Here is a 24608-nt window from a genome sequence, read left to right on the forward strand (position 1 = left end):
GCCAATACTTTACAACCAAAACTTACAAGACTCCTTAATAAAACTGAAGTACATGCCACATTTACCAAAGGAAAAATACATCACCAAAGTTTTGCTGAAGTCGGGATTGATCTGAATGCTGAACCGGAATCTTTGACTTCTATCAACCTGCGCACGGAAACAACCGTACGCTGAGTATTTCATACTCAGTGGTATTACCATAATTTAAATTATTTAAGTAAAATAAGAAATAAACATGTGAAATTATATAATAATTAATTCATTCATAAATAAACTAATTTATTCTTAATTTTCATTTCTCAACAATAACTACTCAATTTGGCTATTCATCAATTTAAGATCATATAACATTTCTTTTGAACATAAATCTCTTCGTGAATCTTTGATTCATTCTTTTTATTATCATTTCTCAATTCCAATTCACTTTCCATTTCATGAATAAAGTCGATCATTTTCATTTGATTTTTGCTATTCCATTCATTTGCCCCTATTAATAAGACTCGGACTTTGGCGGATACACGAATCCAACCAAACACATCAGAATGGCACCCAATGCCTCATTGGATAGTTCGAAGCAAAGTTGACACCCAGTGTCTCATTGGCCAAGCTGAAGTAAGTTGGTACCCAGTACCTTATCGAATCTATCCGAAGAAATATAGTGACACCCAGTGTCTCATCGACTCGAGGTCGAAGTATCCCTGAACTCTTCCAATCCTATGGCATGCCAACTATATCCGACTCAGCCCGACTAGTTAATAGGGTATTCAAATAATTTTTCTATTTCAAATTCACTTTCGATTCAATCACAATTCAATTCAATTTCACTTTCCAATACACAGTTCAGATAATTTCACTTCGATTCAATTCATTTCATTCACTTTTATTCAATGCAATATTTTAATACTCACCTCAATTTCACTTACCAAGTACTTTAATTGAAATTTAACAATTGAAAATAAATAAATTCAAATTATAGTAATACAAACCGTAAATCTCCCGTTTTAGTCCTCGATAGCTTTCTCCTTTCCTTTTGATGCCAATGCCTCGGGTTTTTTGTTAGCTACGAAAAATAATAATAATTGACACTATTAATTACAACACTAATTATGATAAATAATTGAATTTCTATTCAATTTCTTCTTTATTCTCAATTTGATCCTAACTAAGTTCACTTACTTTCCTAATTCAATTCACTCTATTTCTATTCAAATTTCATCCAAACTCAAATTTAACTATTAAAATTTCAGCATATTTTCCTAATTTCAAATTTCTCTAAATTTAGTCCCTAAAACTCAAAACTTATAGCTTAGTTTACGATTCAATCCTTTATTCAATTCCAATCAAAATTTCTATCAAATAAACCCTCAATTCCATCATTTATTCAACATAAACCCTACTCAAAAATCTATTAACTTCCAAAATTTCAACTTAAATCGAAGAGTATTTCACTCTTGGATTCCAAAAACATCAAATTTATAAGAAAAGGACTTGATTAAACTTACCAATTAAAGTTTCAAGCTTCAAATCCCTAATTTTCTCTTTTATTTTTCTTTCCCTTTTTCTTTCGCTTTTTCTCCCCTGCTTCTCGTCTCAATTCTGTTTCTATTCTTTGTTTTTGTTTCTTTTTATATTTTATTTATTTTATTAACATAATATAATAATTATAATAAATATCTATTTTAATAACAATATTTATTTTACATTTGGTCACACCTATATTTCTACATTTGTACCAATAATTTTATTACAATTGTCATTATTTAATTTGTTTATCAAATAAAAATCTCATAGTTTAATTATTTAATTTAATAAATATCTTTAACTTAATAATAATAATTAGTAAATATTTATTTTAATATTATTTACATTTATTACAATTGTACACATAAATATTATTACATTTGTACCTTATCATCATCATACACTTGTCATGTCTTTAATTTATTTTATTATATAAAAATCTCATAATATAATTAATTCAATTAATAATTATAAAATATCTTCATACTTAAATTATAAGTAATTTAGGTGTTTATTTTACAAATGTACAAATAAAATTTTTACACATGTATATTTTATTACCATATAATTGTCTACTATTTACTTTATTTAATAATAATAATATTAATATTAATAATAAAAGACCATAATAATAGTTAATAATTATAACAATTATATATAATATTTATGTATAACTTAAATAAAATCTTAGATTTTAATGCATATATGTCGCCTCATTTCATATAAATGGCTTAATTACCATTTTAGCCCTTTTTACTTTCTTTTAATCTATAATTAGGCTTTCATTCTTTATTCAATTTGATCCTTTTTCCTAATTACTTTAAATTAGGCTAAATTCACCTAATTAATATCTAATTAAGCACTCAACTAAACTCATAGTTACTTCTAATAATTATTTATGACTCAATTTACTAAGACGGAGGCCCGATATCATACTTTTCCGATGCTCGTGAATTTTGGGTCATTACATTAGAAAACCATTTCATATCTCAAATGAAGCTTCATTAAAACAAAATTTATCAACATAGGTTTCGAGTACAAATTCTTTCCAAAATACAATCAGACATCACCCTCGTCATCGTGCATAATACAAAACAACAGAAGTCTCACAGCAACAGATGTCTTCTGGTGTAGTCTAACAGAATGTCTCCCTTCAATATTAAGCCTGAGAAGAAAAAAGGGAAACGGGGTAAGTTCAAAAGAACTTAGTGAGTTCTAGAAGAAGTCTTATCATTAACCACTAATACTTCAAGCAGATCACATCAAAGAGTCAAACACAATCACATAGTTTACCAGATGGTGAATACCATACACAGACAGTTTATACGATGTTTTACTATTCCTTTGGCGCATGCACTACGCCCATATGACCTTACAAATAAACCTTCTTCATGCCAACCACGTACCCAAATCCTTAGTCAAATTCATATAATATATTCCATTCATATTCCTTTGTTTGTATCATTAGTCGTGATTTGCCAATTTGGTTTGCAACATACATTTTCCTTACCAGAGGCTACACAACTATTTTCATGTATCTTAATCTGTCAGTTCAATGTATATTCCATTGAAGGAATAGCCATGAATATATTTCCTTAATATAATTTTCATGATTCAAACCATATCATTCTTGTCAGAAGTATAAGGTAGTGACTTAAGCATGAAGAATGGTTCTTACCCTTTGACATAGACATTACCGACCTATACTGACAACCTTAAACAACCACTTTTCATATACCCACACTTCACCTTTATAGAGCATAAGTATTTACCCTATACGAAATATAAAACAGGAATACCACTCACGTGAGAGTATGAAGGAACTCACCAGAAATACAACAAAGTCTATATAGCAGGACCTTTGCCTTTACCACTCGGACCTTTTACAGTGTCTTAAGATAAAATATAAATAATTAAACTTATCAAATCATTACACCATTGAACCCAAACATGCATGCAAGACACATTAACATTTAACCCATAATCAAGAAGCTTCCTTCCTTACATACTAATTTGATACTTATGCAAGCAAATTTTAAAAATACGTAAATAATTATGAAAATAACCTAGGGTTCATCGGTATTTACCACAAAGCTAAAACAAATGTAGGAGTTGGCTGAATACAACGAACCCAACTTCATACAAGTTTCTAGACTTAAACTTTTCAGAGAATGCAGAAAAATTCAAGAATATGAATGCAAAGAAAACGTAAAGTTTATCGGTGAAGACACGAATATCCTTATATATCTAAGCACGGAGACAATGTTTAGTAGAAGGATCAAATTATTCCACTAACACCCTTGATTTTTGTGATTAACTGCACTTACCATCATTTAGTTCTTATCAACTACAGTATCTTAGTTCCATTCTAACCAGTTCGCACTTGGCTAGCTAAATTGTCTTATTAAAATAATAAACAAATCTATTAACTACAAACTTAATAGAAGAATCTGCCAACCTATAGATCTAGCCAAAACACGCAATCCACTAAAACACAGGATTCACCAATTGGCGCATACATAAAATACTATACTTAGACAAAACTAACATTTTACTTTTTTAGAGTTACGCTTTATATCATAACACAATAATCAGTAACCAAATACAAAAACTTCACCGGACGGGCCGTTACATGGTAATCCTTAATGAAGATGAGACCGAGAGGGTATGCCTAGCTAAGGGTGGTAAATACTCAATTAAGGGTAATTGTTGACTTAATTAATAATTAAGGTTACAATTGATTCTAGGCTAAAGGGGCACGCGTAGTCGAAACGAGAAATAGGAGAAACTGATAGTTAACTTAGGGTTAATTTAGTTTAGGTTAAATTAGTTAATTAATTTTATTATTGTTTGGGATTTACATTACTAATTCATAACTCGACTAGATTAGTACTTATTTGTAACAGCCCAATTTTCAGTAGTGTCAGAATAGTGATTTGAGATCACTAAATCCGATGAAAACGTTAGAAAAATTTATTAATTAATAACTATAAGTTCAACTTGATTTTAGAAATATTTTTAAATGAGTGAATTTTGTGATTTAAAAGAAATTATTAGGTAAATTGGGTAAAAAACGAGGTATCGAGACCTCGATATCATAAACTGAGCCGTAAATATTTTTATAAATATTTACGGAGTGTTAATAGGGTAGTATTAAAGTTTCGTTAAGAAATTTTAACGTTTCGATGGTTAATTATGAAAAAGGATTAAATTGCAATAGGGATAAAAGTTTAATTATAGATTAAAAAAGTTAAAAGGACCAAATAGGCAATTATGCCTTTTTCCAAAGTTGAGGCGGCATAAGTATAAAAATCTGAGATTTTTATGTGTTAAAAAAATATTATTATATTATAGTAATGATTATGTTTTTATATTATATTATTATATATATATGACAAAGAAAGAAAGAAAAGAAACAGAGAGCAAAACAAAACAGAGAAGGGAGAAAGAAAGAAACAGAGAGCAAAACGAAACAGAGAAGGAAGGAAGGAAAGAAAGAAAGAAAAGAAAAGAGAAATTTGGGGTTTTAAGGTTCAGAGTTAATTTGGTAAGTCAATTTAATCCCTTTTCTCTTAGTTTTGAAGTTTTAGAATCCTAGAGATAAATACTACTTGATTTATGTTGATATTTTGAAAGTTAGTAGATTATTAGATGATGTTCATGTTGAATAAATTGAAGTGTTAGGGGTTAAATTGATTGAATTTCAAGTTAGAAGTTAGTAAAGGATTTAATTGTAAAATAAAGTGTAAGTTTTGAATAGTAGGGACTAAATTGAGAGAATTTCGAAATTAGGGATTTACGTGAAATTGAAGAGTTAAAATGAGTTTATAGTAAGAATTAAGAGAGAATATAGAGTTAGATTGGGAAAAATAAAATTAGTATTGATAAGGGATTAAATTAGAATTTGGGTAAAGTTTAGGTATAAAAGAAAATATTTTGATGAAACTGAGTATTAATGATTTTTAATTGTTTAATTACGTAGCTAATGTCGTGTACGAGTCATTGTCCGAGAAAGGAAAGGAGAAGGTGGACAAGGATTGACTCGGGAGAAATTTCGGTTAGTATTACTATAATTCGAATTTAATTATTAATTGTTAAAATTTAAATTAATATACATGATAAGCAAATTGAGGTAAGCATCACGACTGAATTGAATGATAAATACGTATTGGTATTGAATTTATTAATAGTAATTGTTGAATTTTGAATAATATGTTTAGTATTAAAAAAAAAAAGATGAATATTGATATTGAATTGTACATGAATTCGATTGGAAAATGAATTAAAAATATATATATGAATGGAATAAAAGTGAATTAAATTGTGAATAAGTGTGATATATGTGAATGGTGGAATAAGTAGTAAATTGTAATGACGGAGAAATGATAAATCCTTTTTGAAATAATTTTGTAAAGTATTTAAATAAATGAGATTCAGATTTAATGCCCAAGTAGATGGAATTTAGAACTACCAGGATATTAGTGGCATGCCATTAAGGAACTTATTAAGGAACTTTAGCGCGCTCTCTGATATTAGCACGTTGGTGCTCTCTGATATTAGCACGTTGGTGCTCTCTGATTATTAGCACGTTGGTGCTCTCTGATATTTAGCACGGCAGTGCTCTCTGTTTAGCACATTTGTGCTCTCTGTTTAGCACTTTGGGCTAAGATTATAAGCTGTGGACAAAAGTGAATCATTAATGTGTTAAGGTAAGTCTTATAAAGTTTATATGTACCGTTTTAGGCATAATGTGCCGTATTGGTGTGTTTTGGTTGGATCTGTGTATCCGCCAAGATCTGAGTCAAGTTAATAGGGGTAAATGAATAATTTTGATAATATAAATTTTTATTGAATGATCTTGAATATGAATTGAAATAGCTATTGTTAAGAAGTGAGAAGTGAAAATAAAATAATTTGAAAGAGTGAAATAATATGTGAATTTAACTGAATACAAGTTATTAAAATTTAGTTATGGATTTAATGAATAAATTGAGTGTTAAAAGATTTAAAGTACATATTGATTATAAATAGAAATGATAATGAATGAGTTGATAAATTGATTGAATTTGTATGAATTGGAATGAATTATTAGAATGAGATGTCGAAAAATCCAATAGAATTGAGATAGTGAAATAAGGTATGAATACAATTAAATACAAGAATTGAAATATTGCTTATTGTTATTAATGATCAAGTTGAGTTAAAGTATGAGATAATTAATGAATAATTGTAGACATAAATTAAATGTATATAATTTATCAATTAATATTATTAATTTGAATTATGGTAATACCATGAGTATACCCATACTCAACAGACGGTTGTTTCCGTATGCAGGATTGTAGAAAACCGGTGTTCGATCCAAGATCCAAGTAATCCCGACCTCGAGACATTTTAGTGATGTACCTTTCTATTGATAATGTAGCATGTACCTAGGTAATGTATATACCTAAGTGATGTATAGGGGTTAGTCATTTTGAATGTTGTATCTATGATATTGCTAAAGAAAGAGGTGTGAGTATGTGATAATGTTTGGCTTTTAAAATGGTTAAGTATGAAAATCAAGAAAGAGTAAATTTTGCAAAGAAACATAATTCAGGCAGCAACAGTGACGTAACTTTGAAAAATCACCTAGGATAGTATAAAATGAATTAGAGGGTGAATGATATATGAAATGAAAGATTATTGAGTCTATTTTATAGAAAAATAACGGTTTAGCAAAAAGAAATTTATATTTTAAGATATGTGAATTTTAGTGAGAAATGGTTAGATCTATTTCTGGAGTTCCCTGTTCGAGTTTAGAAAATCACTAAAAATGGTATAAAAATATTTATGAGTTGTAGTTTATATGTGTAGAATCCTTATTGAGTCTATTTTCTGTAGAAATAAGTGGTAATATCATATGAAAATCCTATAATGAGAAAATTTATTTTTAGTACCAAGGGGTCAGGACAGTCGAGTGAAGAAACAGGGGAGAATTTAACTAATAAACTGTACTAATTGGTCAAACAAAGAATTCTGAAAATTTTATGGTAGAAAGATATATGAGTCTAGTTTCAGGAAAAATTTACGAAATTAAATTTGGAGTTCCGTAGCTCGAGTTATAATCAATTTAGTAACTGCTGCGCGATTGGACAGATTACTGTAAACAGTGAAATTAATTTTTAAAACGAATTTTTATACCCCGAATTAGTAAGATAAGCTAAGTAATGCCTCGTACTCGATTCCGGAAACGGTCTCGGGTAAGGGGTGTTACAATTTTGGTGGTATCAGAGCTTTGCAGGTTTAGTCGATTCTCGGATTAAATTGAGCTCGAAATTGAGTCTAGAGGTACATGCCATAATTGTGTCGAATTGAGTCGGGATTTGGATGTTGATATATTTGCTTATGTTTTAGAGTTGAAAATGTCGAATGAATACGATGATGAATATTATGTTATATGTTTCATTGAAAAATAAATTATAGTGCTATACGAACTATTGAATTGATAACTAAATTATAAAATATACAAAAGTAATATATGAAGTAGATGATAAGGATTATTAAGGAATTATGGATGAATAGTAAATTTTAAAATATATTACATGTGCTAAAGATAGAGAAGATATAACTGCACGAATTATTGGTACAAGAATTAAATTGTAAAGCATGTAAAAGTATTGTGCGAAAAGTGTAAAAAGGATATGCATGCATGAATGAAATAATTTGCCCAAGTAGACGAGGTTAGAACTATTAGGATATTAAGGGAGTTTAGCGTGCTCTCTGATATTTAGCACGTTAGTGCTCTCTGTTTAGCACATCTGTGCTCTCTGATATTTAGCACGTTAGTGCTCTCTGTCTAGCACATCTGTGCTCTCTGATTATTAGCACGCTCTCTGATCACTAGCACGTTAGTGCTCTCCGTTTAGCACATTTGTGCTCTCTGTATAGTCCCGTATATCCTAAGTGTTCTATTTCGTCTACTGGGCCTCTGCTAAAAAGAAAAAAAATTTTGTTACAAGATAAAAGATTATCTTTGATTCAATGATGAATGATTATAAAGGAAAATAAGTTACAAAGCTGTGAATAAATAAGCATGTATTTGTAATAAAATAATTTAAAGTTGTGAATAAGTAAATGTTATTTAGTTTTGTATGGAAATTTAAAATAGTAATCCTTATAGATAAGGATGAAAATATGCATTTATACATTTAAGGAGTAACCTTGATAAATGAGAAATGTTTTACTAATAGACAAAAATGTCTCCAATCGATCTAGTTCCGACAGTGATGAAAGTGATATTTGAGTATTTGATAGAGAAAGGGGAGTTGCCTATATGAGTAAAGAGTTATAAGGTATGAAATGAATGTTTGTAATGAATATATTGACGATAAAAGTCATGTTATGTGTATATATATATGAGAGTCAAATTTTGAGGCTTTACGACCTTCACCCCCTCACTTGTACAATGGAATTTACAAGAATTGTATTCATTAAGTTTACAAGTGTGAAATTGAAGAGTTCAATAATTGAAGGAATAATAATGCAGTCAGAGTTGTGGATGGGATAGCAAGTAAAGAGGGTTCCAGAAAAGATATCAAATTTTTAAATGATTATTTGGGATTCGCAATGTCGCTATTAATGAAAAAGCTATTCACGAGTAATCGACTTATTCAGGTATAAAATTTAAAGAGCAGGTTAATCGAAATTTCTTCTGAATTGATTTCTTTAATGATTGGGATAATGCGAGATTATTGATGACTTTAGTAATCAGTGGGATTGTGTTGAAAATTGCAACCATATCTGAATGCAGTTGTTATAGTCGGGTATCTTACAACGATTTCTTCTGGGTATTCTATATGGGTATTCTATATGCTCTTTTATCCTCAGAGGTATATGCAATTATTTATTTTCAGATATGATTCTTATCATATAGCAAGGTTGGCTAATCATATTGTTAGACGAAATTATTATTAGTCTGGTTGATTCATGATCGGGATTCCTCTATCTTTCTTTGGTTTTGTAATCTATTATGTTCGATGGAAGATTTGATGATAAGACTCATATGAAGCCATTTTCTATTTCTACTGGTTGAAGCTCCGAATTATATATATGGAATTTATATTGTCTTTATCACAACTATTCCTAGTACGTACAAGTGATATTCTTCTTTTGGATTTTCTCTGGGATATTCTTTTGGATTTTCTCTGGGATATCATCGATCTCTTTATCATTCAATGTGGTTTTTCTTCTCGGAAATTTAGTATAGCTTCACATCTTGGATTCTATTATCTCGGTTTTCTTATTATTCTTATGGTCTAATCTTATTTATTAACCATGGTTCATCCGTACAAGATATTCATTGGCCGGAGGTAACTATATTTATTACTGTTATAAATCTTGGTTTGATCATGGGAACTCGGTGATATGGATATCAGATTATAGAAGTTGTATTACTGCACTGGTTGTTATTGGGACTACTTCGGTTTTCTTCATCTATTTTGGAGTGCATTATTGATGTTGAAGTATTGTTTTATCTATACGGTTGGAACGTCAGTTCTATTATGGCATTATGGTTTTTAATCTATTTAATGGTTGTGGCTTCGGTATAGTTCAAAGCTTCGATGCTAATGATTGAAATAGTTTTATTATATATAATTCCTTTCTAGTTTTCGTGAAAGGGTTGACATCGGCAAAAGTGTAGATGGAGGAAGATTGAGCTCAAACTTGTATTTTGGTTTTCATTTCTCAGGTAATTCTGAATTATGTCAACAAGTCAATAATGGAATGTCATAATTCGTTTGAGTTAAATGCTATTTGTGGTAATTTTTGATTGGTGTTCCGAGAGGATTATGAGATATGGTATATCTAGATTGTTTTGACAACAAGAAGAATAGATTATTCTGAAATGTTATTATCTGATAGATAAAATCGACTCAGTTGTTCTAATCAGAGTGGGTTATTCAGTGAAAAGTTAATTGAGTTATAATCAGTGATGGAATCAGTACATTTTGGGTCTCCACAATGGGTTTAAATTATTTGCTTTCTTCTGGCTGGATGGGTTTTCAAGGTCTTTGTTCGAAGGTATTAGATAAGATGGTTCAGGTTCATAGATTGCAGGATATGGCTCTGCTGCGATAAAGGATGAAGAATAATCCGTAGGCAACTGGTTATTATTCATTTGAGTCTATTCTCAGGTCGAGAAATAAATTTTATGCATTCATGAGTAAATGGACAGATAGTCAGAATGAGAACTTCAGATTCTAGAAGACTTGATACAGAAATATATCTATCAGGTCAGTTTTAATCTGGAAATGTTATTATAGGTTAAAGTCGTCTTGATTGTTGAAGTTATTGCAGTTGTGTAAAATGATATTACTTGACGCTTTCATGGAAAAAAATGTGAACAAATATCAGTTGAAGGTTACAGATGCAACTACGTCAAAAATATCAGTCAAAATTTGATAATCCGGGTTTCTCAGTTATGTTTCGACAGACGATTACTGGAAATTTCTCGGTAGTTATACTATTAGTGAAAAAGTGATGGCAGGAAAACATCAGAGCTATTCAGTTAAGTTCAGGCATGGCATCAAGTTCTAAAATGAGTTCTGACATGAGTTCGGAAGTGATATGAATTATGATTAATTTTTATGAACTTCGATTGAAAAGGTGAGGAAAGATTTGACTTAATAGCTTGTCTTAGGTGAGAAATTTCGAGGACGAAATTTTTAAAGGGGGGAAGAGTTGTAACAGCCCAATTTTCAGTAGTGTCAGAATAGTGATTTGAGATCACTAAATCCGATGAAAACGTTAGAAAAATTTATTAATTAATAATTATAAGTTCAACTTGATTTTAGAAATATTTTTAAATGAGTGAATTTTGTGATTTAAAAGAAATTATTAGGTAAATTGGGTAAAAACGAGGTATCGAGACCTCGATATCATAATCGAGCCGTAAATATTTTTATAAATATTTACGAGTGTTAATAGGTAGTATTAAAGTTTCGTTAAGAAATTTTAACGTTTCGATGGTTAATTATGAAAAGGATTAAATTGCAATAGGGATAAAAGTTTAATTATAGATTAAAGAAAAGTTAAAAGGACCAAATAGGCAATTATGCCTTTTTCCAAAGTTGAGGCGGCATAAGTATAAAAATCTGAGATTTTATGTGTTAAAAAATATTATTATATTATAGTAATGATTATGTTTTTATATTATATTATTATATATATATGACAAAGAAAGAAAGAAAAGAAACAGAGAGCAAAACAAAACAGAGAAGGGAGAAAGAAAGAAACAGAGAGCAAAACGAAACAGAGAATGAAGGAAGGAAAGAAAGAAAGAAAAAGAAAAAGAGAAATTTGGGGTTTTAAGGTTCAAAGTTAATTTGGTAAGTCAATTTAATCCCTTTTCTCTTAGTTTTGAAGTTTTTAGAATCCTAGAGATAAATACTACTTGATTTATGTTGATATTTTGAAAGTTAGTAGATTATTAGATGATGTTCATGTTGAATAAATTGAAGTGTTAGGGGTTAAATTGATTGAATTTCAAGTTAGAAGTTAGTAAAGGATTTAATTGTAAAATAAAGTGTAAGTTTTGAATAGTAGGGACTAAATTGAGAGAATTTCGAAATTAGAGATTTATGGTGAAATTGAAGAGTTAAAATGAGTTTATAGTAAGAATTAAGAGAGAATATAGAGTTAGATTGGGAAAAATAAAATTAGTATTGATAAGGGATTAAATTAGAATTTGGGTAAAGTTTAGGTATAAAAGAAAATATTTTGATGAAACTGAGTATTAATGATTTTTAATTGTTTAATTACGTAGCTAATGTCGTGTACGAGTCATTGTCCGAGAAAGGAAAGGAGAAGGTGGACAAGGATTGACTCGGGAGAAATTTCGGTTAGTATTACTATAATTCGAATTTAATTATTAATTGTTAAAATTTAAATTAATATACATGATAAGCAAATTGAGGTAAGCATCACGATTGAATTGAATGATAAATACGTATTGGTATTGAATTTATTAATAGTAATTGTTGAATTTTGAATAATATGTTTAGTATTAAAAAAAAGATATATGAGTCTAGTTTCAGGAAAAATTTACGAAATTAAATTTGGAGTTCCGTAGCTCGAGTTATAATCAATTTAGTAATCTTCTTTGCGATTGGATGATTATCGTAAGCAGTGAAATTAATTTTAAAACGAATTTTTATGCCCCGAATTAGTAAGATAAGCTAAGTAATGCCTCGTACTCGATTCCGGCAACGGTCTCGGGTAAGGGGTGTTACATTATTTTTTGTAATTAATTTAATGGTGATTTTCTCCAATCCGCAATCCCTTGGATATGATCCTCGTAATACTTACCAAGTGTTTTGTTGTAAACAAATTATATTACAATTTGACATGTATGCTTGCGGACACCGTTGTTTATTTTATATCTTTTTGCTACAGTATTTCCAATCCAAACGTTTGCAAGTTGGGAGGCAGTCACTTACCTTGATCACTTATAAGTACGACAACTACCAATTACTTTGATATACATTTTGGCTATCTTTGGCACATAATGTCTTAACTAGTCAGTTGCCCACATTAACATTCAAATAGGTTAGTCATATTTGCACATCATGAGTAACATTTAATCTCAAAGTAATTTCATGTCACATGACAAGTTATAAACATATACGAATTCATATTCGATACATTTTCAAGCCTTTCTATTTCAATTATGATAAATATCTCCTGATGGACCTATAGTAAAATGGACTTGGATACATGAGTGAACTATGTTGCTCACACAAGCTGAAATTACATCAGGGTTGCTCACACAAGATGAATTTACAGTAGGTTACCCGTCTGGGCTAAACCTATGTTACATATAACCTGAGAATCTACAACAGATGCTAGACCTTGTTATAACTTGAAAAATCATTGATTAAACGCACGTATAACCTATAATAGCTTGATTTTCAGTGGTGTCAAAAAAGGCAGTTTTGAAACCTCATTTTCCTAAATCGAGTCTATAAATATTAAATATGAATATTTATAGAGTTGGTATAGTAGAATATTAGAGTTTGGTCCGGTAATTTTTGTCAATTAATTGCTTAATTAAAGTACAGTGACTAAATTGTAAAATTATTATCACTATAGGTTTTTAATTGGCTAAAGACTTAGGGGCTTAAATTACAATTAGCCAAATAACCAAAATTAAAATTAAACCATTTTGGAATATGTGATAGTGGATGATGGTGGTTTAAGTATTCAAACATGATTAAAAAGCTTAATTAAGAAATACTAACTAAATTAATCAAGTTTAAAACATGGTATAAAACCAAAAACTAAGTGGAAAGAAAGAGAAGGTTCATCTTCTCCATCCTTCCATACCCAAAATTTCAAGAAAAGAAAATAAGAAAACTGTCCCAAGGGTTTCAAGCTTTCGATTATGATTTGGCAAGTTTAATTAAGTCAATTTCCTGTAATTTTTATGTTTTTGAGGTCATGAGAGCTTGATTTAGCTAGCACATATATCAATTTGCAAAACTGTTAAAGTTATTAGAAGTTTCCATTGTTTATTTCTTGAAGAAATTGGTGTTAAATTGATAAAATTTAAGCTTAGATTATGAAAAAAGGACTAGAGTGTAAAGTTTAATGGTTAGTTTTTACATTAGGACTAAAGTGAATAAAATGCAAAATTGTTGTGAAATTTTGGTACAAACAGATATTAGAGGGTCTATAATGAATGCAATTGAAGTCAATTTTAAATCAAGGCTCAAAATTGAAAGATATAGTTATTTCGATTTTAAGGACTAAATTGAATAAAATGTAAAATTTTAGGGTATTTACAAACTTACATTATATAGGTTCATTCATGTCATGAAATAATTTATAAATGTTTGGTATTGATAAATTTAATGGAATAATCCTATAGATAATTAATTGGATCAAATTGGAGATAATCGAGAAAAAGCGAAATGATCAATTAGTTCCTAAAGATTCAATTTGTTTGTTGTTTTGACTAGGTAAGTTCATATGGAACTAACTACTCTATTTTTAATTATGTATGGATTATAATTGAACTATTACATATACTTGTTAGAATTGAATACAATTAGGTAATTTGACACAAATGTATTGTATTGGACTGAATTGTAAATTCGTGTAAATATTGGTTGGATGGAAATAATACAAGGTGTTAATATGATTATTTGTTGGTTATATGCCTCGTAAATGAAAAATAAAATATGTATAAGATTTAATATTGACATTTATATAAAAGTAATGCCCCGAGTGAGCTTAGTAAATGGTTAGGATATGTATGGCATGTCATTAGGGTTATACTCATATTTGATCAGGGATTTACATGTTATTATGAGATCCAACATTTGTTGCAGATTCTCAAGTTAAATTTATTGTAAAGGTTAGGATATTATGGCATGTCATTAGGGTTATACTCGTATTTGATCACGGATTTACATGTTATTATGAGATCCAGCATTTGTTGCAGATTCTCAAGTTAAATGTATTGTAGGTTTAGTCAGGACAAGTAACCTCAATATAATGACAACTTGTGTGAGTAACCCAGTTATAATGTCAGCTTGTGTGAGCAATCCTGATATACTGTCAGCTTGTGTGAGCATTACATTCTCGTGTATCCGATTCCATTTTACTAAAGTTCTATCAGGCGATGTTCAATTGCTGAAAATGGAATTTAACCATTGAATGGAAAATGAAATGGTTTGGAAATGTTAATATATGGATGATTACATAACTTTGATTAGGGTTTGAATTATCTATGAATCAAGAATGCATCTAATGCATTTGATTGATGTTATTATATGTTTAGATATGTCACAATGTGCCAAAGGATAGTTAGAATGATTGCTAAATGGATTAGTTAATTATGCCTAAATGTTTAAGGTGTGCTATAGTTTCCGTTTGAACTTACTAAGCATTTTATATGCTTATCTAGCTTGTTTTCCCTTTTCCTTGTAAACTGTCACCTTGAGGAACGCGTCAAGCCAAATTTTCTCTAAGCTCACACTATCCTATCCTCATTTCGGTAACTATTTGGTCATCTTGAGTTAAGGATTGTGGCAAGTATTTATAATATGTATAATATGTCTTGATGAGTTTGGTAATTTGTGATGATTTGGTGTTTTGATTCATTTATAAAAATGAACACATATGCATTTCATGCTTAATGGTGTGATGCTCTATAACTATAAGAATGACATATGGAATTGTATGAAATGAGGTATGAATGGTAACTTGCTTGATTGGTGAATGAGATGAAAATGTATGTGAACATTTATAACTTGTAGCATGCTTGAAAAATGTGACCTAATCTTGATAGTTCTTGGTTATGCATAAAGCTTATAAGCTCTAAATGTGTATATGTGTACATAAGTATTTGAAATGAAAGTGAATTGGTATGCTTTAAGGATCTTTAGTATAGGTAAACATTGGTAATTGAATGACTTGGTTGGTGTTTGATTTATGGCATGAAATGTTAAGTTTACTTGATGTATACATAGTAATTATCTTAAGAAGATGATAAACATGGATGTTGAGCTTGCTTAGCATGTTTATGGTAGGTGACCACCTCCGGATGTACTAACGTTTAGAGTGTGACTGCTGCAATAAAATATATAAATAAAAAATGATATCTGCAAGTATACGGGTTGAGTTGTAATATAACTTTTACAATGGAGTAGGTGAGTACTCTGAGGATCGTACCCAATGGAAGCGATTGCTAAATCAATTTCAGCCTAAACACTAAAAGATATAATTAGTACTTTAAATTAGTTATAGTACGAAAACATAAAATAAAGGATTTTTAGGGTTTTTATAATAATAAAAATAGAATAACATAAAAAGATTAAAAAAATGAAAAGATTAAATAGTAGAGTAAAGTAAATCTTGATTATGGGTGATTAGCTCGCTTCAGTAATCCCCATTAATTGTCTCTTCGAGTTCCTCATCAATCAACTAGTCATTACCCTAGTAGGATATTTTGATTTTCCACTAACATAACAAGTCAGCAAAGATTACTTATCTTCCGACCCCACAGTCCAGATTGGTCTGGGGTGAAGGTGTTCACGGATGGGTCATACCAATTTTAGGTTAATTCCCACCTGAATAACTTCCCGAGGTTGTCAGGCCTAGGGTTTGTTTTACGTTATTCCTTTCTCAAACAGCTGATCCGTTAAGTAACCCTACAAAACAGTTAATAGATCATATCTCTACTCTCTAATCCCCAATAAAGGGATTAGTTCCTCATGGCTTACATAGACAATATAAGATCAATATAAAGAGAAAACATGCTAAATAAATTGTCAGGATAGAGTTTACAAAAGAGCCTGATTGTATTAAGAATTGATTGCGAATCCACAAACTTTGACGATCTCCCCAAATCATATCTCTTGAAAACAAAGAACAACTGAAAATAAATTCTAAAAACCTAAGAAAGAAAGAAAACTAAACTAAAATTAAAAGACTAGTTCTAAATTGAATGAATGGTCCCTATAACATGTGCCAAATGAGCCTATTTATAGATTCTCAGTGGTCGTCATCCTTAACCCTAGGTTAGCTGACATTCTCGAGCTTTAAGTTTGATTGTGCAAACCAAAATGCCCTTGTTTCGTGTTTATCTCCTGTCTAGAGTCGATGTCGTGACACACCAGGACTTGTGTTGCGACCAAGCAGTCAGTGTACTCCTCCTGGTATATCTTTCGGGGTATGTCGCGACACCACTAATCTATGTCACCACATTAAAGGCAGTTTCGTGATTTCTTCATTCTACTCCCTATGTTGCGACATAACGACCAATACGTGTCTATTATGCCTTCTAGTGGTCTCATACACACTTATACAATTCATCAACTTACCTTTAGGCCTCATTTGACCCCTAGGGTCAATAAAATACTCATTTTGCACATTTTATTAACTAAATGGAAACTTTAAGAAAGCATAATTAAAACTTAATAAAACACTTGCCTTCAAGCTCTTAAAGTGCGAAAATTAGTTTAATCGACTACACCGAATTACGACAGATCAGTAGGTTTAGATTCAATTGTAATTGATACATGATGTATATGTTGTATGGTTTGGCTAGAAATTATGAATTAAGTACAAAATTACACATTTTTGCCAAAAACATGGCCCACGTCCCAACGATCAATTTACCTCATCGCAATATCGACTAATAGTGAGTCACATCGCGACGTCAAGTGGCTTAATGTCACAATTTGAAAAACTATTTGACGACGTCACGAATTGGGGGATATTAAGTCACGACATTGACCCTGAATTTCTAAAACTTTGCAATTTGGTCCTATTTTGTGCCTAGGTTAACAAAAGAGCTTTCGTAAGCTCGATTAAAACTCGAAATTGTTTATTAAACCTAAAATGAATGTGGTTGACATTACATTACATGTATGATTGATTATTTTACTATAAACTTAATTGTAGTTGATCCGACAACGAATGTAGCATTTCACAGCTCGAACTCGGCAATTGAGTCAGGCGAGGGGTGTTACATAACCCTATTGGCATGGTAATCGTATCTTAACATTTTACTAAGTTCACACGGGCATCATTTTCGTATATATTTCAATACCAATCCCTGTAATCGTCCATAATTCATATTGTACCCAATACATGATCACATATTTCATTTACATCTCCTGCAATTGACCATTTACATACATTTGTACCCTGTAGTTGTTCACACGTTTTAATTCGATCCATACTAGCCATATGTGCCAAACTACTAGTATATCAATATAAACTCAACATACATATACATGTATACATCAATTTAAATAAATCATAAAACTAATTTAGTAAGCTCCATGTGAACTTTCCTATCCGAAACATAAAAAATGAGTTGATTCTCTAGGGACTAATCAACATTTTTAGCTTTTTACTGGTTAACTCCACTTCGATCTAATTCTTGATCTATACAATTATTGAATATCACCAATCAATATCAAACATTTTCATACTATACCACGTTATGCATGATCTCATATGATTCTATTTTTTGATTTCCCTTATATTTTACATTTTATTCAATTTAGTCTCTGAACTCGGGAAAGGCATAACTCTTGGTTCCTAGCTGCGGATTAAAATATGACTTAATATATTCTCATTAGGGCCTTATAATTTCTATTTTAACATAATTTCATGACAAGTTTTACATTTATTCAATTTGGTCCCTAATATAACAAAGTTAACAAACAAGCTAAATTAACTTTACAATCTAGTCATTTTCATAATCTAAGCTTAAAACCTATTGATTTTAAGCCTAATTCTTCAAGAAATCAATAATGGAAATATTCTAAAACTTTAACAGATTCACAAATTGGTACTTGGAACTTAGTTAAATCAAGCTCACATGACCTCAAATCTATAAAAATTACAAGAAAATGACTTTAATTTACCTTTCAATTATGATCAAATGCCATGATTCTAGGTTTTTCTTTTTCTTTTGGACGACAAGAATATAGGTGGAAGATAAAGATGACAGTTTTCCACTAAGTTAACCTATATGTAGATGGATTAAAGCTTAATCAAGTTAGTTTAATTAACATAAACATAATTTATTTAACTTAATTTAACATTACTTAATCTTAGTGGGTTTTACTATCATCATCCACTTTCTCCTATTTAAAAATGGTCTAATAACCATTTTGGCCCTTTGGTTAATTGCTATTTAAGTCCTCTTTGGTCAATTAAAACTCTATAGCAATTGGATTTTTACAATTTAACCCTTGAGCTTTAATTAACTATTATTTCGGAAAAATTATTCGACCAATCTTTAATATATTTTTATATTATGCTCGTAAATATTCATATGTAATATTTATAAACTTGGTTTACGCAAATGGGGTTTCAAAATCGCATTTTCTGATACCACTGAAAATCGGGCTATTACATGAACTTAATTGGATGAGATTTTAAAATGAGGGGTAAATGATAATTTTACCCTAAAGGGGTATTTTTGACATTTTGCACATACGTATATTAGAATATTTGAATATATAGGTGTATATATATATGGTGATGAGATGAATTTTTGACCATTAACTCTCATTTTGATATCAAAAATAAATTTTGTACCACGGGTTTGACCTTCGACTTATCCCATGAATTTTAAATTGTTAAAAAGAAAAAAAAGGTAAAGAAACCCCCATTTTCCTCCTTGTATTAAAATGAGATAATAACTCATTTTCTTTTCTTTGTCATTTTTCATCATTTTTTCAAATTTCCATCCCTTTCCTTCATTCCCTTTGAAAACCATCCTATAAAACTTCATTTAAGCCTTCCTCTTCATCTTCTCCATCACCACAGTTTAGAGTTTTGGTTGATTAGTGAGAGAAAGTTTAGGTAAAGCAAAAAAATGCTGAATAAGGTAAGAACTCATGTGTTTTATCATCATATCATTTTTATTTCTCACTTTTTATACATTCTTTAGGTTGAACCATTCCTATGATTATTTATGACTTGTCATTTATAGGTATTTATTATTAATGAAGATAAAAAAGCTTGAAATAGGAGCTTCAAGCAATGGAAAAGAGAGAACTGAGGAGTAAAGGAGAGAGTGAGCTTTCTCCTATTTTATTGAGCTTTTGAGTAAGTTTCATGGAATCCCTACTTGCTTTAGATTATTCATTAATGAAATGTGTAATTTATTAAATAAACTAAGTGAAAATGCATAGTAAATGAAAGAAATGGATATAACAATCTTTGATGAAGACTATAAAGACATTTAATTATAAAGGTTTCTTAATCAAACTAATGAATGGGTTTGATTTGGTCGAGTCAAGAATTAAGGTAAAATTTGTTGACAAGAATGTTAAAAATTTTGTAAAATGGGAATTATTGGAGTGAATACGTTGCAGGTGAAATTAATGTTGAAAATTATGTTAGTATATGAAAATAAGTGGAATTAATTTATAAGAATCCGTTAAACCATGATAAAATTTTCAATTATAACATTAAAGTGTTGATGCGATAATTTTAAGTACCGATTGAATGGTATTAGTTAAAACCCTCGCATATAGTATATACAGTCACAAAGGTAACGTGTATCTATGCATTAAGATAAATTTTCATTCTCTCATTTCTAATGGATAAATTTCAAAATTCGCTTTGGCCAATTTTTTTTTTTCAAAGTTCACTCATCTTTTTTTTTTCTCTACTCTTTCTTTATTTTCTTTCAAGGGGGTAACGACATGTTTTACTCTTGTACTTTATCAGATCTTCAAATATGATATTTGTATTTTCAAAATATGCAATTTGATACCAGAAATTTGATCGTGTTTACCAATTTAGTGTTTGACCCTAATTACAAGGTATTTTTTGCTGGCATGGCCGGATGACTTATTGGGTCCTGACGTGGCAAATTTGTTTACTTTTGACTGATACCTTTTTTCTTCTAAATTTAAATTAAGAACTTGTTAATTTCCTTTTTTTCTCCTTATCTCCTTTCTTCAACCTTAGCTGACGCCTCAGTGGCTGACATCTAAACCTTACCATCACCTTGCACGCAAACGAACCCCTTGCCAAAGCACCATTCACCATTGCTATTTCATTCAAATCAAACCCACACCCAAAAATAATTGTACTCAAAGCCCTTTCAAAGCTTAAACCCAAGTATCTAAGAAGCCTGCAAACAAAAAAAAAATCAACAAAGAGTCCCAAAAAATCGAACCAAAAAGAAAAGAGAAGTTAGAAAAGAGAGAGTTCGAGCACCCATCTTAGGCCCTTTTGGCCTTCTGGGCTGCAAGTACTAGTCTAGAAACCCGAACAATGGCAACGAAAAGAAAGCTACAAAAACAGTTAGTCTTGACTGAAGGCCAATCCAACGGCCGGCAAAGCACATTGAAAAAGGAAAAGTTGCAAGCTTCATTTACCTCTTCAAGGGTTTCTGATTTGCTATAAGGAGCTCTAAGCTAGTGGGATTGAAGGGACAAAGGCTACTGTTCACTACCACCATCCACCTTGAACGGTGCGAAAATCCAACGGGAACAACGGCAAAGACAAATTGTGAGAGAAAAAAAAACAAGCTTTGCTTTCTAAAGAGGAAGAGAAATGTGATTTATTAACTTCGTTATTATTTTTATTATTTTAATTTTTAAAATATGAAAAAGTATAATTGTTTCAAAATCTTTGTTTTAATTTTTCCCTAACACACCCATGATTACGCCACATGTCAATTGATATATGGGTTTAACATTGTTAGGAGGTACCACATTGATGAACAGAATTAAATTTCATGTACCAAAATAGATATTTTGAAAGTAGAAACACTACATAATGCAAATTGACACTAATACTACATTATATAAAATTAACTCTATCATCTCATTGTACAAGCTCAAATTTACCTGTGGCCCAAAATCCAAAATCCAAACACCAAAACCCAAACCAACCTAATTACAAACCCAAATTAGATGGCCCAATGAAGACCCAAATTCTAACCCACCTAAATCTAACCATAACAGCCCACTCAACCCAAGCCCAAAACATCAAATCAAAATAAACAAGTCAAACCTTAGTGCTACTGCGCCGCACCCTAGCCTCCTGCCACCGCTGCGCCACTGACTCTGCCACTGTACGGCTTTCTTCTGCCCACCTGCAAAATGAAATGAAACACGCAACAAAAAGGAAAAAAATAGCAAAACAGAAATAGGGCATCGGCTATAAAAGCCGATTTTGATTTGTATTTTCAAATGGGGGATGAAACCGATTGGAAAGAAAAATAGGGATGAATCAATAAAATCGAAAAATCAAAAGAAAAGGTGTTCTTCTTTTCTTTTTTTCATTTTGTTTCCTGATTTATTCTTTCCTTTTCTTTTTTTTATTTAATCGTATATACAAATGTATATAAGAATATGTATAAAACAAAAAAGGACGAGAAGAAACCTTACCTGCGCCCTTGACTACGGTGACCACACGGCGGCTCGCCGTTGAGGTCGACGCCGGAGTTCAGGGGGAGCCAAAACGAACAGATAAAGGCTCTCTGTTCTCTGCCTTTTTTATTTTTGGGGGCTGCTAAAAATGAAACTAGGTTTTTTTTAGAGGATTTTAAGGATTCATTAAACGACGCCATTTAGCTTGGCCTCCCAGACGCCAAAACGGCGTCGTTTTGGGAAGGCCGACCCGATCCGACCCGTCCTATGCCGAGGATCCGCGCGTTTTGACTTTAGGGATATTTACTGCTTTGGTCCTTCCATTCTTCAGCGTGTTTCAATTCAGTGCTACTTTTTTTATCTTTTTTAATTTCTTAATTCGGTCATGTAATTTTTCCTTTGATTCATTTTGGTCCTTATCAAAACGGTGAGTTTAGGGAGCCTGGGATAATTTCTCAGTTAGTCCCCGTCGTTCTCACACGCGTTCGATTTAGGCCTTTATTTTGGTTTTGTTAAGATTGGCACCCTAAATTCTGTCTAAGTCTCAATTTGGGGACAATTTACCAAAAAAAGCCTATTTTTTTTAAATTACCGAAATGAGCCCGGTATTTTATTATTTACCGAAATGGGCCTTTTCTCGCAAATCGTGTCCACGTTAGCGCGATGTCAAGGGATGTGTCAGAAATCGTAATACGTCGGTAGCTTTCTTGACGTGGCAACAAATAGCGTCCTCGAGGGGGCGATTTGTTGCCACGTCAAGAAAGCGCTACCGACATGGCCGCGACTTGCCCATCTAATGAAATTTCATGTATATAGTTGCACTAAATTATTTAAATTATTTATAATACCTAAATTATCCCTATTTATTTGTTATATTACATAAAATACTCATTTGAAAATACAAAACATTATGATAGCTAATTTAAAATTTATTCTTCACAACTAATGAAAATCATTTAAAATGCTAAAACTAGATCTGTCTGAAAAAACTATAAGAAAATCTCTGGAATGCTTGATTTCTTCGTCTTCAACGAAAGATCACAGTGAGGAAAGCTTGTGCTTAATGAGGAAGCAAATTTAGACACTTGGAATCATCTAACAATTATGCAGAACAGCAGCCGTCTTTCTTCACAGCTGAAACATCATCCCGAGAGCCGACATTGATGGTTTGTCCCTTGGGCAATGTTGTTTGATCATTCCCTCCTTCAAGTGCTTTTCGACTGATCACATGATGTATTTGAGTTAGTGTTTCAGTGAATGCATGCTCAACATTTGTAGATTCAAGGGCAGATGTTTCCATAAAGAAGCGCATACACGTGGGCGCGACTTATCTGTTTACTTTTTTCTTCAAAACCCTAAAAATATTAAAAACTTTAAAACCTTAAACCGTAAAATTCAAAAACCTACAAGTCAAGAAATCGATGCCACGTCAGAGCGCTTTGCTGACGTGACAGCAAATCGCGTCCACGAGGGGGCGATTTGTTGCCACGTCAGCAAAGCGCTCTGACGTGGCCGCGATTTCCTGGCACGTCCCCTGACATCGCTCTGACGTGGACGCGATTTAGCGAAAAATGGTCCATTCCGGTAAATAATAAAATACCGGCCCTATTTCGGTAAATTTATAAAAAATTAATCTTTTATTGGTAAATGGCCCTCAATTTGGTCCCTTTTATGTCTTTTTTTATTTATTATAATTTAGATTTCGAATTTCATTTTAGTCTCAATTTAACCCCATTTTATTTATTATTTTTTTATATTATTACTACTACTATTACTATTACTAGTATTATATTTATTATTATTACTTACTTTATTATTATTATAATTATTTACTCATTCGTATCTCTTTTAATTTCAAATTTAGTTATATATACATACATACTGTATATTTTTTAAAATTTATATACATATCTATATATATACATTTCATTTATTTATTTATTTTATTTTCATGAATATATATACATACTTATATATTTTTTATATTTTATAAGTTACATATACACATATATTTTTAATATATGTACATGTGTACATTTTACATTTCATATGTTTTACATATTTTATAACTTTAAAATACGCTTATATACATGCATATGTAGTTTATGATAGGTATATATACGTACATACTTTTATATATATTATTATAAATGTATATACACACTTACATATTTTTATACGTTTCAT

At 30.7% G+C, this 24608-nt stretch overlaps 2 long non-coding RNA genes across 6 annotated transcripts; one reads left to right on the top strand and one right to left on the bottom strand.

The window, feature by feature from the left end:
• Positions 1-4938: 4938 nt before the first annotated feature.
• On the top strand, positions 4939-18201 carry LOC105788493 (uncharacterized). Of its 3 annotated transcripts, XR_008197771.1 has the most exons (5): positions 4939-5068; positions 5504-5578; positions 12329-12403; positions 12958-13016; positions 17974-18201. It is a non-coding gene; the product is annotated as an uncharacterized LOC105788493 (long non-coding RNA). The 3 variants fall into 3 exon arrangements; XR_008197772.1 differs by lacking the exon at positions 12958-13016; XR_008197770.1 differs by lacking the exon at positions 17974-18201 and having other exon boundaries at positions 12958-13486.
• Positions 18202-20758: 2557 nt separating this feature from the next.
• LOC128042413 (uncharacterized) lies at positions 20759-22564 on the bottom strand. 3 transcript variants are annotated; one of them, XR_008197767.1, is made up of 3 exons: positions 22063-22564; positions 21423-21509; positions 20759-21175 (listed from the first exon to the last, which is right to left on the bottom strand). It is a non-coding gene; the product is annotated as an uncharacterized LOC128042413 (long non-coding RNA). The 3 variants fall into 3 exon arrangements; XR_008197769.1 differs by having other exon boundaries at positions 21262-21509; XR_008197768.1 differs by lacking the exon at positions 21423-21509.
• Between the last annotated feature and the right edge of the window lie 2044 nt (positions 22565-24608).

Source organism: Gossypium raimondii, chromosome 7, assembly GCF_025698545.1.
Source record: "Gossypium raimondii isolate GPD5lz chromosome 7, ASM2569854v1, whole genome shotgun sequence".
Taxonomy (NCBI): Eukaryota; Viridiplantae; Streptophyta; class Magnoliopsida; order Malvales; family Malvaceae; genus Gossypium; species Gossypium raimondii.